Genomic DNA, 6,531 nt, shown 5'->3' with positions numbered 1-6,531 from the left:
GGATGTATTTGACTTAAATTTAGGGATAACAACAATTGTAACTGGTTATTTCAAGAAGATGGATTTTATTTATATGACTTCAATAAAAATAGTTGGGGTTATCAATATGATTAGAAACCAGAACTCTAGTATGAATGAGTTGTATTTTAAGTTATCAATATATGAACTAAGGCTTGTATTTGACATCATGCTTTAACAAAATCTCATCTTAAGTCATATATGCATACAAAAATGGATAATAGTAGTAGTAATAGTATGTGTGTGTGTATATATATATATATATATATATATATATATATATATAGAGGTAGATTAAATCGAGAACATTAGAAAGGTTGAGAACGCGAGAATATATCACAACCAACCAAATAATTAGATGTAGGGCTGATATACAAGGGACCATTTATGTCAATTTCAAAATTAAAGATATCAATGTAAATAATAAAATCACGTAAAGAGTATGAACGTAATTTTAAATTGTTAATTTCCTTAAAATTTGCTTAAATTTATTTTGGTTGGTAACAAATCCACAATATTCGTTCATAGATTATGAACGTCAGCATAACGTCTACGCCCTAACCTTTTGTTCTCTCTCCCATCGGCGCATCACCCACACATTTTTCCATCGTAACAGTTCTCGTTTCATGCTCGCAGTCTTAACCAGACCAGAGCAAGTCGCCGATTAGTGGCGTTTCTAATATTTTATTTGTTTTTCCGGCGGAGCAACAAATCGTTGGGTTTTGGATATGGTTTTCTAGTTGGTGTATCCGGTGATATCTCATGGTTTATATGGGGGCTTTTTTGATTTTCCGCAACACCTGCTTTGGGATCGAGTGTTGTAGAGGGAACTCAGATATGTTCATAGTGCTAAGATGATTAAGATTAAGGAGATTCTGATATTTAAGACTTGAAGACAATAAAGATGTTGCTTACCGATGATAATCATAAAGGAAAATTAATATGGCATGGCTACTTAAAAAGGTAAACGACATCTTTCATAATTTTTGTGAAGCTTTTTCTTATAATTTTTCAATCTTAAAAATTGCTAAGACACACCCTTTTTATATGAGAAATTACCTACGTGAATTTGGTTAAAACTGTATCACACCATTTTTTTTTATATAAGTTTATTCATTGTGCCAAATAAGGTAAAAAGAACGTATTCTATTTATTTTATAAATATAGATTTAAAAGCAAAGGTGACATAATGGTCTATTTATGAATAAACTAATATATGCAAATTAGGTAATTTGGGTTCGTAATTCCTTTGGTTGAAGTTTCATATGTATCAAAAAGTAGCTATTAATCATTGTTAGGTTATAATTTGTTCAAGTTGATAATATATGTTGAAAAGAAACAGTCATAGCGACAAAAATATAGCTTTGATTGAAAGACTGAGAATGTGCTTTATTAATTTAAATGATAATTTCATATCGAATTTGAAATAATGCCCAATCATTAGTGAATATGCATATAATTTTCTGAAAACAACTTATCAAATTATTTACGTGTATCTCATTATATAGTTGTAGTTTTTTTTCTCTCACTTTTTTGATGTTTATATCTTAATTTGATTAAAAAAATAGTATGTTTAACTCTATTCTTTATTGTTATAGGTTCAGGTTTGTACTTTGAGAAAAAAAGACAAGATCAACATCATCTCCGTTTGAAGGAACAAAGCATATGTTTTATTCATTTGTGATCTCTGTTTGAAGGAGCAAAACATATGTGTTATTCATTTGCGATTATAATTGTATGACTACGTTTCAATCCAAATGTATTATAGAAAAATAATCAATTATAGTATTTATGAATACAAGTTCTCATTTTTTGTTTGAGTTTAATCATTTATAAATATATCATTATCAATATAAATGTATAAATTCAGTTGTAGTATAATCATTTATGAATTTAATTGTGTAAACATTTGAATCCAACTTTGTCATATTCATTTATGAATACAACAATCACTAAATTCATTTATCAACGAATAAAAACCCATTATAATATTTATCTTATTCATACCATTAATTTATATTAAATAAAAAACTTAAATTAGATATTCATTAATGAATACAACAATTTTTTTTGAATAAATATGGATTTAGTTGATATATGAAAAAAATTCAAAGTTATTTAGTTATAACATTATTTAAGTTTCAATGGAAATGAACTCATTCAATTTAATTGTTGTATATTAATAAAAAATGAAATTTTTTTTGAAAAAAAATTGAATTAAATGAGGGCAACATTATAGGAAACCCCTATTAATTAAGTTGACTATGTCACTAATGTAATTGTAAAATTCATATATTGTCCCTTACAAAATGATTGATCCACAATCGTTCTCGCGTTCTCAACCTTTTGATGTTCTCAATATAACTTTTCCCTATATATATATATATATATATATATATATATATATATATATATATATATATATATATATATATATATATATATATATATATAGAGAGAGAGAGAGAGAGAGTTAAGTTTAAATAGAACACTAAATAAAGTGAGAACACTATTTGTATTCTATTATTCTTCTTTGAATTTAATATGTATAGTATAGTAGTAATTACAATATGAATATATTCAATTTTATATTGCTATTCTACTATATAATTTATATATATATATATATATATATATATATATATATATATATATATATATATATATATATAGTAATTTAGTAAATTTCAAATGAATGTTAAATATGTGATTGTTCATATATTCGTTGATGAATAATGTCATAAAGTTGTACATACAAAATTTTATTGTGAATATTAATGTGTGATTGTTCATATATTTGTTGATGAATAATGTCATAACGTTGTATATACAAAATTCATAGCAAAATAGTAACATAAAGTAGTGTTCTCATGTTCTCACTTTATTTAGTGTTCTCATTTGAACTTAACCCTATATATATATATATATATATATATATATATATATATATATATATATATATATATATATTATACAACATTTCCACGTTAAGTCATGTCTTACAAACAACATGGGTCGTCATGGCTTGTAAAAGCTTGAGGATGACATTGTATACAAATCACATTTAATGTTATTTACAATATTGATTATAAAATTGTATTTTAATTTGCATTAACATTGTTTTTTTTTAATATTTTATTTGAAAAGTTACGATATGGTATCAATGTGTAAATTATCAAACTTATTCTAAACGATATGAATTTGAACTATCTTATAGAATAGAGAAATTAAATATTATCCAATATTTTCTTTCTATCCATTTTTCTATTAATGTTAAATGGTAAAATGTGTCACAATTAATGAAAATACTAATATTTTAATATACTTGTGATTATTTAAAATAGATATGATGATAGATAGGAAGTAAATGTAGAAGGGTTCAAATCCCGTTCAACATAAGTGGAACAAGTTAGATTTGTCTTTCCGGAAAAAAAAAACATATAGAAGAATATTTAATTTCTCAAATAAAAAATACATAAGGTGAAACAATATGATGAAGAAACTAAATTAATATGTTATTTTTCGCATCAAATTATTCATTTACGACGCCTTAAAAAAATTAGTCATGTACGGCTATTTCAATTAAAAAATGCATATCATTCATCGGCTGTTGCTATATGATTATTATTTTATTGAAAAATAATATTTTTGTTATATAAATATCCATGCTCTTTATAAAAATATGATAAATCATTAATACTTCATGCATAAATATAATATAACAATAAAAACAATATATATTTAAGTATTTTGTACTAAATTTATATTTTATGTGTCAATAAAAATATCAATTATTACGATTATAATTTTATGTACTTTCACAAAAATAACAATTGATATTAGGCAATGAAAATATAAATGCTTAGAGCATTTATAATATGAGCTTTTTAAGAATTTTTTCAAACTAAAAGACTTTTGAATAATTAAAAAGTTATATATGAGTTTTTTGAAACCAAAACCTTTTCAAAAATCTTATAGATTAACAATATATTTTTTTCAATGATTGTGAAAGTTTCAAAAATATTTTAACCAATTAGAAATAGAAAAATTATATAAAAATAAATAAATAAAAAGGTGAAAGAACTCATTAAAATAGTTCTCATGTTGCAAGGTTAGATGTTTTTAAGAAGTCAATATAACCATTTAAAAAGTTATACTAGTATTTATGGATATTTAGTAATAATAAGTTTTTCTTTTATTTATTACTTCACAGTATAGTCAAACCTTTAACTTTTATTACCTAATTTCATTAATTATGGAATATTATTTTGTCTATTTAAGAAAGTTGTATGCTTCATCGCTTCAAACACCAACCAATACCATCATGTACTTCATAAAATTCATCTTGTATTTTATGTACATTGGATTGCTTTTTTCCAATCTAACACTTGCTTGTGTTTATGGGCCTGGGTATATTGTTACAATTGCGAACAATATCCAAAATAGCAGTGCCTTGGTTCACTGCAAGTCCAAAGACGATGATATAGGTGCTAAGTGGTTATCTTTTAATCAAGAGTTCCATTGGAAGTTTTGTGTGAATCACTGGTTAACCACTCTCTACTTTTGTCATTTTTATTGGGAGTCAAAAGAACAAGTTTTTGATGTTTACAATAGAACGATGATGGATGTGTGTGACTTAGATTTAGGGGATAACAATCCTTGTAATTGGCTAATTCAAGAAGATGGATTTTACTTATATGATTTTAATAAGAAGAGTTGGGGTTATCAATATGGTTGGAGACCCAGAACTCTACTATAGACGAGTTGTATTTTAAGTTATCAATATATGAAATAATTGAAATTACATTTTAAGGTTCTCAATTTGCCAATTAAAAAATTATGTACTATTGATTACGACTACATGTTGACACTTTTAATTGTTTTTTACTGTGCAAATCTTAGAGTTGTGGACATCTATGAATGTGAAGATGTTTAATTCTCGCTTACATGCAACCTTATCAAATGTTGTCTATGAGACGACTACAAAATTATTACTCATATCATTAGAATAATTAATGAAAATATAATAATGTCTCAAATCGTTTTAATATATATGTTAGGTGATTTGGTTGTATTTAGACAAAATTAATATGATTGATCGATGGTTAGATGTAGAAAAATACCTATTTTATGTCAATTTTTATTTTTGGCAATGTTTGTTTATGCAAAACAGCAGCACTATTTTTCTATTTGTTTGTTTTATGTAATGTACTTTATTCATCTTATACGAAATGATAACATATATAAGATTTTTTTTCATTGAAATATAAGGTATGTTGTATTTAAAGATAAAAACAAAATACATTGTTTAAAATAAAAAGAAAGAAAAAAGAAAAATATAATGAAAACTAGATGGTGTACCCATGCTCCGCATGGGGGTAGTAGTGGTCATTTTACTGGTAAATGCAATGTTTTTTTGGAAGACATGAGGTTAAATTCAGGAAAATAAATACATTCACTATAATTTATACATTTATAATGGTTTGTGAATTGTGGGATCCATTGCCGAAAACTCTACATACATGATTGATATTTCCTTTGCAAATAGGGATGTCAACGGGGAAAACGGGATGGAAAGTGTGTCCCCCGCCCCCGCCCCCAAATCCCCTTTAATAGCAGCAGCTAAAATACCGAAAATACTCCTCATATTTATCGTTTGTTATTACATATCTACGTGATGATGCTTTGGCTTTCTCTTTTTCAGCTAAAACAACCACTATGTGGTTTCCATTTTTCTACAATAATAGCTAAATCCAGTAAATATGGCCCAAGAAATGAAATTATAGCTTTATAATAAGAAAATATGAAAGTATATTCTTATTTCTAGCATTTACCTATTTAAGCATGGCTTTGGAATTTGCTTCATGCCCTAAATTAAAAGAGCATATAGTTAATTTTCAACAAAAAAATATATGAATTCAGAACTTTTCTTTAACAAACTGATGGTCAGAATAAAAAACCGGCCAAAACACTTTACTACTACTATTTGGAACATAATTAAGAAAATTTGTATTTTGTTTCAACTAAGAAAATGATAAAGAAGCTTATAATCTTATATTGTACGGGTAAAAAGTTGGTTAACGACCGGTTAATATTATATTATATTATACTCCCTCCGTCCCAAAATTATTATCCACATACGAAAAACACACAGATTAAAAAAAACATCAATTACCACTAATTTTATTAAATAAAATGACAGTTTTACCCCTTTGTTGCATTTAATTCCATTGTAGTTACATTTAATTCAATGGTAGTTTAACTAATAAATTGAGGGGTATTTTGATCAAAGGGATATTTATTTTTAGAAGTAGACTATTATTTTGAAACAAACCAAAAAGAAAACATGGACTATTAATATGGGACGGAGGGAGTATGAAGAAAACCAGTTTAGTGTTATGAAAAAAGAAAGCATATAGAGAGACAATGTCTTAACCATATCTTTTTCCTTTGATTTATAGAAAAAAAAAATATCCTCCATTTCCTACAAAATTAGTATAAAATAACATTAAA

General features: G+C 25.6%; 1 long non-coding RNA gene across 1 annotated transcript; it reads left to right on the top strand.

Moving 5' to 3' along the window:
* Positions 1 to 619: 619 nt before the first annotated feature.
* Positions 620 to 1,838, top strand: LOC145156688 (uncharacterized). The gene is made up of 2 exons (XR_013736859.1): positions 620 to 981; positions 1,617 to 1,838. It is a non-coding gene; the product is annotated as an uncharacterized LOC145156688 (long non-coding RNA).
* The last annotated feature ends 4,693 nt before the right edge of the window (positions 1,839 to 6,531 follow it).

Source organism: Lactuca virosa, chromosome 2 (genome assembly GCF_052849685.1).
Source record: "Lactuca virosa cultivar CGN04683 chromosome 2, Lactuca_virosa_CGN04683_v6, whole genome shotgun sequence".
NCBI classification, from domain to species: domain Eukaryota; kingdom Viridiplantae; phylum Streptophyta; class Magnoliopsida; order Asterales; family Asteraceae; genus Lactuca; species Lactuca virosa.
This window is presented reverse-complemented; position numbering and strand designations above follow the sequence as displayed.